Here is an 11,512-nt window from a genome sequence, read left to right as displayed (position 1 = left end):
CAGTTTTTGTCTTACAATTTTTACAATATGACTTAACTGTATCTCCTGGTAAGCTTCCAAATTTATTTTTCTGCACTTGGGGCCCATACTGGTAGCAGTTTTTCCAAATCCTGCACAGGACTGTTAATTATTGTCAGTATATTAACCACATGGTGAGACACTAACCCAGCAGCTATCCGAAGTGCTTCAAACATGGTAAATATAAATAACTTTAATCTTTATCATCATTTAGTATTATTGCATAAAATCGAGGGTTTCTGAATCTACCTAAGGGACTGAAGGGAAGCACCTAATTTTGTTTTTGCTTAAAGAGAGAGATGGGAGTAGGCAGGACTTAACTGTAAGTCTCTGTGCTTATCACATGATAAATTCATGCATTTTAACCAAGTCAACTAGTTCGTAGATTTGGATCCACCAAATTTTGTATAGTTGATAAAAGTTTTACCGGCTATAGATTAAAAAGCTGAAAACCATTGAATCTTCCTAGGGCCTTTAGAGTTAAGAGTCCGGCCATGGAGAATCTCTCAGCAAAATGTTAATCCACAGGCTGGAAAACCATAAAATTCCAATACTAAATATTTGGAACTTGTCCCTAAATTTTATTTAACAGAGGCGATTCGTAAATTCATTTGTACATGACTTCAGAAAATGTGCACATGCCTTGCCGTTCAGGGGAACACACTTATTCTGGATATGGATCTCTCAAAGGTTTACTAATCATTTCCAGGAAGGGACTTGGGAGTCCTCTACTGCTAGCTCTGACTACTTTAATTCTGGGTCTTGTACCTCCCGCTGCTTGCTAAGCATTCAGTTCATTGTGTATTTGTCAGCACCTGCTGCATGCAGAGTATTTCACAAAAAGCAGGGTCAACAAATCCAAAGCCACATTTTTAGTCTTCCACTCTGACCAGCTTTTTCTTTTCACTTACTCTTTTTTATTACTGATAATGCTTTTCCTCTGCCTTCCCACTTTTAAAACCTTAGAGTTATCCTTGATCTTTTTTTTTTTTTTAAGATTTTATTTATTTACTTGACAGAGAGAGACACACAGAGAGAGGGAGCACAAGCAGGGGGAGTCGGAGAGGGAGAAGCAGACTCCCCACAGAGCAGGAAGCCTGATGTGGGGCTCGATCCCAGGACCCCAAGAGCATAACCTGAGCCTAAGGCAGCCGCCTAATGACTAAGCCACCCAGGCACCCTCTTGATCTCCTCCTTTTTCTCCATCTTACCTGAACTTCATCCTTCATGTCCTTAACACAGTCCACATTCAGTCATTGAATACATAACTTGCTTGTTATCTGCCTAGCACCTGCTGTAGGTGCTAGGAATAGTTTGCCAGTGGGGAAAGCAGGCAAACATTTTTGTGTTCCTGGAGCTTAGTCCCGCAAGAATCTTCAGATGTCTCTTGTTGAGCTCTTCATCTTGATTTCAGTTGAAATGCTTCCCTCTTTTTCTCACTGCCTCTCTGCTTCCCCAGGGAGGCAAGAAGGAGCCTGCCTCCCTGACCCTTTACCCCACTAGAATGAAAGACACATTGGACTCCACCCTCTCTGTCAGTCTTCTGAAAAACAAAAACAGCCCAAGTTGAGATGTCTTCTAAGATCTGTTAATTTCTAAACCTGTAACAGAAAAGTCATTGAGCCAACAGAACCCCAAAGCTTGGTTATCTTCTTGGGGTGGAGGAGGGATATTTACAGCAGGGTTTGGGTTGGGGAGGATGTAAGAGGTTTCAGGGGATTCCATGGGGGGGTCTGTGAGAGGATGTAAGAGGTTTAAGACAAATTCTTACTAAAGGTTCTCTAACAACACAAGGCAGAGTGTGGCAGCCCCCAAATGAGTGAAGGCCTAGGCAGATGTGAGAGGGCTGGTGAAACAGTAACATCTGTGGAGCTCTAAGGAGGGGCTTTGTGTTCATTATCCCATTTCATTGTAACGAACCCGGGAGTTCAACCCGGGAAGTTCTTCATACTGAGACAGTATGAAGAAAATGAAAACAGAAACAAAACCAGATTCATACCTAGGTCTGAGTGAGTCCAGAGCCGGGCACATACCTTCCCTTGGCAGAGGGAAAGGGATCTAATGCTTTTACTTAGAAATCTCTCAATTAACTCTGACATAAATAGGGGGAAAAAGAGAGAGAGAGAGAACAGATGTAACTTAATTCCCAAGTTTCTGGATGTTGATTAAATAGTGATCTATTTATGTCTTTTTTTTAATTTTCAAACTAAACTTTTCCATTACATTAACATTTCTATTTTTCCTTAGTTGAAACTATGCTCTTCTGTCCTTAAAAATAAAGACCCATCCAGGAGTGGCCTAACAAGTACAGAGTCTGATGCAGTGTTCCGTGGGCCTTCCCAGTTCCTCTATTTACAAATACTGTGTCACGATGGATTAAATACTTGCTTTTGGAATTTAGTGGCCTTTCCCAAACTGTGTTCTTTTGGGAGATACTAGTCTGAATTTAGAGAACAAAGGATTCCTAGACAAGTGAGAAGAATTACAACCCCACCTGAAGCCACACACAATACCTACTAGCATATTCAAGACAACAAGTGTTTAACTTTGGTTAATGGTTAAACAAATTTTAATGAGCTTGTTTTTGTGGGGGAAAGACTCTTTCCTTCCGTATTCTAATTTACTTTTTCTCCATCTCCCAAAGCCAGTTACAACAAGAAACAAAATTGCTGCGTGTTTGATTCTCTGCGTATCCAGTTAGAAAACCAAGGGCTGGGATCCTTTCATGAAATCAACCATGAATATAAAAGCTTGGACATGAATGTCACTTAGTTCATGAGAAATATGCCTGGAAAAAAATTACATGGCAAACTTGCAGGTGACAGATTTATTATAAAATCACAGATTTATTATAAAATTATAAATTGCTTTTGGAAGCATAGTTATCAGCCTTAATTAATATTTTATTATGTAAGGGGGCACCTGGGTGGCTCAGTGGGTTAAAGCCTCTGCCTTCGGCTCAGGTCGTGATCCTGGGGTCCTGGGATCAAGCCCTGCATCGGGCTCTCTGCTCAGCCGGGAGCCTGCTTCCCTTCCTCTCTCTCTGCCTGTCTCTCTGCCTACCTGTGATCTCTGTCAAATAAATAAGTAAAATCTTTAAAAAAATATTTTATTATGTAAGTAATTAATGTGATTTGTCATCATTATAAACTGTGTTTTGGTTAGACGTAATAAAATGGATCCTGATCAAAATTCAGATTAATTTGAAATAACTTTGCATTTTTTTGCTAGCTGGCTTTACTTCATCTCTACAGAAATAGCTTGCACAATCTAAATGCTCTTATGTCAAATATTTTGCAAAATCATAGTGCAACAGAAATTCCTTTAGCACGGACCCATGTCTACTTATTTCCAGCAAAACGTTATGATCATGTTGGTAGTGGAACTGGAATTTGATCAGTACATCGTACTTTAACATTGACTCATTCATTTAGAGTTTATTGAGACACCCACCAAATGCCCAACACAGTAGCCTTAGAGGGTTCCGACAGGCAGAATTCTAGATATTGGAGTTCTGGCCTTGAGAAGTGATACGAGGGAGACAGGCATTCAGACTACAGATGCTTACTGAGATTATGTTTGTGTCCTGCATTGGTGAGGTTCAAAGAAAACAGTGGGGAACTGACAGATTGCCTGCCGTAATGATGCTTGCAGACTAGCAGACTTGTGAACAGATACTATTTCTTATGGTATTGTAACTGTTAGCGGTGGAAACTAGAGACGACTAATGGGACCATCTTGAAAGGTGACATTTGTGATTTCCTCTACGCAGAAAATAATCTTCCTTGCTTATTTTTTTTTTCCTTAGGGATTTTCCTTTCTAAGGGTTACCTTAGCTTAAAATGGAGTAAACATATACTCAGAATTTGCCAGAAGAATATTTCTACCCAAGGATTCTTAGCCACTGAGATGTGAGTGACTTTTCTGAAAAGGTCTTTAGATGTCTGACACTATGACCCTGATTACCCTGATATAGCTCCAAGCCCTAATGCACATTACTGGGCACCGTCCCAGGGTTTCTGATTCTGTAGAACTAGCATGTGGCTCAAGAACTTTGATTTCTAACAGGCTCCCAGAAGTCACTGATGCTGCCAATCCAGGGACCACGCCCTTTAAGAAGCATGATTTAGGGAATTAAATATACCAACTTCCCAACTAAAACTCATTATTAAAGGACCATGAGGCAGATGATAGCTCTGTTTCACTGGAGGAAGAACATGGCATATGTGATTTATAAAATGCAAATTTAAGTTTGGTAGGCAAAACTAAGTAAAATAATAAATATTTCATATCCTAAATGCAATGATTATCTTGAAGTTAGAAACTTCCTTCTATCACTCATTTTCCAGATTTAAAATACTCTGAAGTTGGGATACTTTATGATTTGATTGGAAATAACTCTACTTTTCCTCTCCCGTAGAGGTTTTAGAAATTTGGAATTTAAAAAAAAATCTGACTATGTCCAAATAAGTAGCTAATGTTAGACTTTGTGATTAGAAGGCAGCCCTAAGGAAGGGGGACTGTGTCATTTCCTGGGAATGAGCCTCTTAGGAGACAAACCTCTAATGGAGCAGCAGCAGCAGGCGCTAGGAGGGTGGTGACAATCCAGAGGAGCTGGTGACATGAGAGGACAGGCATCCGGATGCTTTAAAGAAGAACATGAAAATGGAGAGAATCTATGTTTTAATCTACTTGCAGTCTGAAAATCCAATGTACCCACTATCAAAAGGACTACACTGATAGGCTGAGTTATCAGTAGAAACAAAATAACCACATCAAGAAAAGTATCTGTGCTCAATTTTTTTGCCCGTGCCCCCCGATAGCTAAAGTTTGTTACGGTAAAGTATACTTTATTGGCTTGACAAAATACAAATTCATTTTCCTACAGTTCTGGAGGCCAGAAGTCTGAAACCAACTTGTCAGCAAGGCTGGGTTCCTTCTGGAGGCTGGAGGGGAGGTCCGTTTCCTTGCCTTTTCCAGATTCTGGAGGCCACCTGTGTTCCCTGGCTTATGGATGTCCCTTCCCCCATTTTCAAGGCCTACAGGGTAGCATCTTCAGATTTCTCCAACTGCAATGCCTGCTTTTCTCTCAACACATGCCCTTTCTGCCTCTGACCCCCCATGTCTTCCTCTTTTAGGGAACTTGGGACCTTGGGTCTGCCTGGATAGTCTCCCCATCTCAAAATCCTTAATTTAATCATGTCTGTAAAGTTTCTCTTGCTATTCAATGTGGCATATTCATAATTTCAGGGCTTTCGTATATATACATCTTTTCTGGGGGGGGATTATTTGACTTCGCACATACGTCATTTATTTTTTCTGGTCAAAAAACACTTGCAGTAGTGTTTTCAATATGGGGCGTTACAGTCTCAGGAAGAAATAAATAAATGGCGTTATGTAGAAGATGATGACTACGGATCATTCATTCACTCAGCAAATATCTGTGTTCACGATGTGCCAGGCACGGGGCAAGGAGCAGTCTGCGGATATAGATGAGACCGTAGGAGGCTGTGGAGCATGGTGCTTATGAGCCAGGACCCTGAACTCATCAGCTGATTTTGAATCCTGGCCTCACCATTTGGACACTGTGTGATCTAAGCAAGTTAGTTAATTTCTCCATGCCTCAATTTTGTCCCTTCTGAAATTGAGGCAGAATTAGAACTGTCCCATGGGACTCTTACGAAGATTCAGTGAGATTCTGGATAAGGCCTCGGGCATACTGGCCCACGTGTCAAGTTCCATAAATATTGATGTTGAGGAGGAGACCGAGAGGACAGTGACTAGAGTGCATGGAGTATATAATGGTCACAGAGAACTTGGAAAGGTTTTCCAGAGCCGGGTCTTAAAAGTTCAGTTTCTTGTAGTTAGCTGGGGAGAAATGAGGGACATGCAGTGAGAAGACAGAGTGAAGGATTGAAACCACGAGGGACGGCTGAGGAGCCTGGGGGTTTGAGCTGGAGTCCCATGAGAACTGTATTTTGATATTATGCTTGGGCAGTCTGCACAGCAAAAGAAGTTAGACTTACTTTACTTCTATCCAGAAGAAAGTATCCAAGCCCAAGTGGAAATGGCAAAAACATTCATCTCCATACTTGAAAAAAACTTGTGAAAAATAAGAAGTTCCTTTTTTCCCCCTGAAGGTGATATCTTTTCTCTGTGCACCACTGGCTGTCAAAATACACTCTTTTTTTTTTTTTAATATTTTTATTTATTTATTTGAGAGAGAGAGCGAGCAGGGGGAGGGGCAGAGGGAGAGAGGGACAGAGCATTTTAAGCAGACTGTCCACTGAGCATGGAGCCCAGCCCTGGGCTCAATCTCATGGCACTGAGATCATGACCTAAGCTGAGATCAAGAGTCGGACGCTTAACTGCCTACACCACCCAGGCGCCCCTATACTGTCTTCTTTATGGGGTGGTCTGTAGTACATCCATTTTCTTCTATACCCTTGTCAATAGAAACTCAAGTATTTTCAGGAATCAGTGGGCCATAAACTTTAAGGGAGGCTGGGCGTCTCCTCAGCCCTAGGGGTGTAGACCAGGATTGGTCAGAGCCAAGCCTGGTTAACCACTGCCTTTGTTGTGATTTAGGTCAGGAATGGGAATTTGCAACCCAATTCTTGCCAGTGAGAGGAGAGGAAGGCCTTTGGTAAAGGCTTCATCTCTTCAAAAGATACAAGAGGAAAGCGAGTGCCCTCATTCTCTGTTCCAACTGTGAGACATCTTTGTATGAAGATGTGATGCCTGGAGATGCGGCCTCCATCTTGAAGTGGGAGAGGACAGACACATGTGAGGACAAAGCTAACATATGAGGAAGGCAGAGGGAGAAGACAGAAAGGGTCTGGATCCTTGATGGGCTGGAAGAACTACTAAATTATCTGATCCTGGAATCATCATGTAGTTTGTCATTTATTATACTAATATGTAATACAGTCAAATATACTCAGTGTTAGAATAAGCACCCATTTTTCCTTCTTCAGCCCAGGAAGCATCCTGCTTATAAAACTAGCAGCACAGGGGCACCTGGGTGGCTCAGTGGGTTAAGCCTCTGCCTTCAGCTCAGGTCATGATCTCAGGGTCCTGGGATCAAGCCCCATATCGGGCTGCCTGCTCAGTGGGGAGCTTGCTTCTCCCTCTCTCTCTGCCTGCCTCTCTGCCTACTTGTGATCCCTCTCTCTGTGTCAAATAATAAAATTTAAAAAAAAATAAAGCTAGCAGCACAGACCCCTTGACAATGCAGGCTGTCCGCGGAAAATAACCACAGACTCTCTGTTGGTCTAATCAAAATGCTGACTTTGAGAATGAATTTTGAGTGCAGATTACTGACCTGATTTTCTGGTAGGAGATTCTGTTAGACACATTTTGCGTTCATTTCTATTATCTGTTTATCCTCAATTTTATCTCCTGGATCAAGTCATATCATTGAAGTGCTATATGTACCTTCCAGCCAATTATAGTTAACACTACAGGGTGTCTAGAAATGGAATAGGTTGCCTGCATTAACTAAATCTCTCCCAGAATTAATTTCTGCCTTGGCAAAAATTTCTAATTTCCTAATTTCTAAAATATCTACAATTTTATGATATCAAAATGTGTCAGCACTGCACTGAACTCACTATATATTCATAAACAGATTCTTCTGTTATTGCAAAAATTAAACCAAGAGATAGGGAACTATGTTCACAGCAACAACAAATTATGGAGGCTGCCGGAAAAGATTATTTAAGAACTGTTCTTCCCTTATGTGGAAGAGAGAACTGTCCCTGATTTCTGCTCAATGTTCTTTTTGGACCATTTACCCCCAATCCCCTTCGAATCTTCTCAGGCTTCTCACTTCATTTCCTCTTCTACCCCCTCCATGTGATCCTCATTTTGAATCAGAATGAGTTGAAACAGTTTTCTGGCCCAGTTTAGGTTCTGGAAAGGGACAGCTCCTCGGAGATAACAGTGACATGCTTTTCTCACGCTGCTCCTCTTTATAGATTTTACAGGACCCCTGTCGGCATTTACAGGTGGGAGAAAAAGGTTGTTTCGTTCTGAGGCACATCTTTGCCAAAGTTTGTTGAGACTATTGATAAAGGACAACACATGTGTAAGAATCCTTTCTTTACAAACTGGACAGAGCAAGAAAATCTGGTCTGTCATGTCCGAGTCTAGGGAACGATGTCAGTCCAGGCAACCTTTAATTACAACGTCTGAAAAGACCAAGTGTTTCCACTTCTCGCAGACCCTTTTCTAGTTAGAAGGCGATGGTTTCCACAAGTCTGCTGCTGTGTTTCAATCACTTTTATGGTGTTTACAGGTCTACAGTACATAGCCCAGGGATGCCTGGGTGGCTCAGTCAGTTAAGCTTCTGCCTTTGGCTCATGTCCTGATCCCACCGTCCTGGGATCAAGCCCAGGTGGGCTTCTTGCTCAGCAAGGAGCCTGCTTCTCCCTCTGCCTATTCCTCCCCCTGCTTGTGCTCGCTCTCTCTGAAAAATAAATAAAATCTTTAAAAAAAAAAAACGCATAACCCATGTTTTCTTATTTTCTACTATTTGTCGATGCTCTGGCATTTGGGCCCCCTTGACCGGTATAATATTGTAAATTATAATAAGAGACACAGGTTTCCCCCACTCTCTGAAAGTACAGCACTCCTGTGAAAGCTTTTGTAAACTGAAATTTATGTGAAAATATTTTTTGACCATTCCCAAACTCCCAAAATAACCTCTCTTAGACTTTTCCAATACCTTAGGACACATCTTGCTAGCAGGTACACAAAATAAATAGACATAAAGCACAGATGCTAACAGACACAAGTTCGAAGCTATGACAGCCTGAGGCTGAGATGCTCAGAGTGGGCGCCCCTCTCACTGCTTTGTTTGTGCTGCCTCTGTAAGGGCTCCATGCACAACGAACACCGAACCCTCTTGCCACTAAGTGAAAATCCTCTTTATATTGTGTTCAGTTAGCGAAAACAGGTATGGAGGTACACAACTCCATAACTCAAACTTTTGAAAAGTGAGAATACTTGTATCAGGGCTGAGCCCCATTTCTGGAACAGAGCTCCTGAAAATCCTTGGAATTTCCCAAGTGTTGAGAGGGACAAAGGTGTCTTTTGTTATATTAATGAGATAACTTGAGGACTGAACCTAAGGAGGGGGCCAGTTGCCAAGGGAACCAACTGTGTGATTAGAGGGTTGGAATTTTCAGACCTACACTGGGACCTCTGAGGAGGGGAGAGGGGCTGGACATTGAGTCCAGTCACTAATGACCAATGATTGAGTCAATCCTGTCTATGTGAGGAAGCCTCCACAAATCTGTAAAGGATGAGGGTGGGAGAGAGCTTCTGGGTTGGTGAACACGGTAGAGATTTGAGGAGAGGGGTGCTCTTGGATTTAGAGGCTCCCTTCCTTTCCCCATATGTTGCCCTATGCATCTCTTCCATCTGTCTGCTCCTGAACTATATCCTTTTATAATAAGCTGCCAATCTGGTAAGTAAAATGTTCCTCTGAGTTCTGTGAGTTGCTCTAGCTAATTCATTAAGTCAAAGGGGGGGTCTTTGGACCCTTCAGTCTGTAGCGGGTAGGTCAGCACAGGTGACAAAACTGGATTTGGGATTGGCATGTAAAGTGGGGATGGGGGGGGCAGTCTTGTAGGACTCAGCCCTTAACCTGTGAAATCTGATGCTATCTCCTCTTTATTTGTGCTGTTTTTGTTTGTTTTTAAACCACTTCAAGATAGGACTAGGTAATACCACCTGCCCAATTTATTTTCAAAATGTTTTTAGAACACAAAGATGTTAACAGACATATACTAGTGCTAGATTAAAAGCTTGAGAGACTCCAGGCTCCCAAATGTTATGAAGTCCCTTCTCAACATATAGTTCTATATGGGGCACATGGGTGGTTCAGTCGACTAAGCAACCAAGTGTTTGAGTTCAGCTTAGGTCATGATCTCAGGGTTGTGAGACTGAGCCCTGCCGCTGGCTCTGTGCTCAGGGCAGCTTCTGCTTGAGATTCTCTCTCTCTCTCTCTCTCTCTCTCTCTCTCTCTCTCTCTGCTCCTCCCCCCACTTGCACTCTCCCCTTCCCTCTCTAAAATAAATAAAATCTTTATATGTATATACATATATATAATTCTATATAAAAATAATACTAGGACATAATGTAAGTGGAATGGAGGCCAGCAAGATTCTAATTTTATTTTCACATGATTTCTAGAGTCTAAAAATATAACTATATGTCCACATCTTTAAAAAAAAAAATGTTTGCAACCTCTTTTACCAGTGCCCTAAAAATGTGCTTAATCTGCCTTTGGATAATCAGGTTCTCACTGAGCACCTGCTTCGGGAAGCTCTATGCTTCATGCTAGATGATGAAATTGGGTAATGTGACAGTGAATGAGTTATGGTCTTCTTAATTGATTCTTAAGGTCATCAGAAAATGTTTCTCCAAGGAGATAACTTTTAAGTGGATGCCCACCTGTGCTTCTGAGTAAGGAGAACCAAGCTATGGAAAGATCAATGGAAGAAGCAATCCAAGAAGAGGAAGCAAAAGAGAAACAGGATTCTGGAAATCAAGTAACTAGTCAGGGAGACAGACACAACATCAGCTAATTTTAACACAATGTGTTTGTTTCCTGCTGCACTAGCAATGAGAACAGAGTGCTCTGAGAACCCAGAGGAAGGAACGATTAATCAGAGCTGAGAAATGTGCAAGGGCTACACCAAGCAGGATACATAAAGATGTAGAGAAGCACACGAAGGTTTAAATCCTGCCTTCACCAGAGAGCCATCTCTCGGAAACAGACTGGGACTCCATTCCACATTTGCCCAGTCAGGATCTCTGAGTTGGCTGCCTGGAAATCTGTTTTTAACAGGCACACACCTGGAATCAGGGCTGGGGGTCAGCCAGATGACTTGGACACGCGGCATATGTTTCACTCTCTTCACCTGTGACGTGAGGATAATAATACAGTGTTCCTCACTGGGCAACTACGAGGATGAAATGAGGTATTTGTACGACCTCATCTATTTTGGCTTTTGTAAGAAAAGTACACCTTTGCTTGTACCTGAGTGGAGAAGGGACCGAGTGGTCCCAGAGCTCACATAGCATAATCCCAGAATCTTACCTTGTAAGAGAAAGGACAAGTGGTGAGTTTACAGCTGTCAGGAGAGGCAAGGGAGACCAGAAGAGCAGCAGTTGGGGCAAGAGTGCAAGCTGGTTTCCACTGGGGCAAAAGGACGGCGAACAGCTGCGAAGTTGTCAAAGCTTTGTAGGAAACAGCTGCTGGGCCTCTCAGTGTTTTTCTTTTCTTTTTTTTCTACTTCCTCTTTTCAAATGCAAATTGTTTAAAGTCTTTCCCACCCTAAGATTTGAGCCTCGCCCTTGGCGCAGTCAACAGGGAAAAAAAAAAAGGACCCCCCCCCCCCCACCAATGAGGGAGTTAGTTGGGCAGAGTTGGGCAGAGGGAGGTCAGGACTGGGAAATAATGGGCTGACCCAAACCCCTTCTA

The 11,512-nt window shown here is 42.2% G+C and overlaps 1 long non-coding RNA gene across 1 annotated transcript; it reads right to left on the bottom strand.

Annotated features, from left to right (window-relative positions):
- Positions 1-1,012: 1,012 nt before the first annotated feature.
- On the bottom strand, positions 1,013-11,285 carry LOC308354111. The gene is made up of 3 exons (XR_013967845.1): positions 11,129-11,285; positions 4,579-4,663; positions 1,013-1,619 (listed from the first exon to the last, which is right to left on the bottom strand). It is a non-coding gene; the product is annotated as an uncharacterized lncRNA (long non-coding RNA).
- Positions 11,286-11,512: the final 227 nt, after the last annotated feature.

The sequence above is a fragment of the Martes martes genome (assembly GCF_963455335.1).
Source record: "Martes martes genome assembly, chromosome: 1".
NCBI lineage: Eukaryota > Metazoa > Chordata > Mammalia > Carnivora > Mustelidae > Martes > Martes martes.
This window is presented reverse-complemented; position numbering and strand designations above follow the sequence as displayed.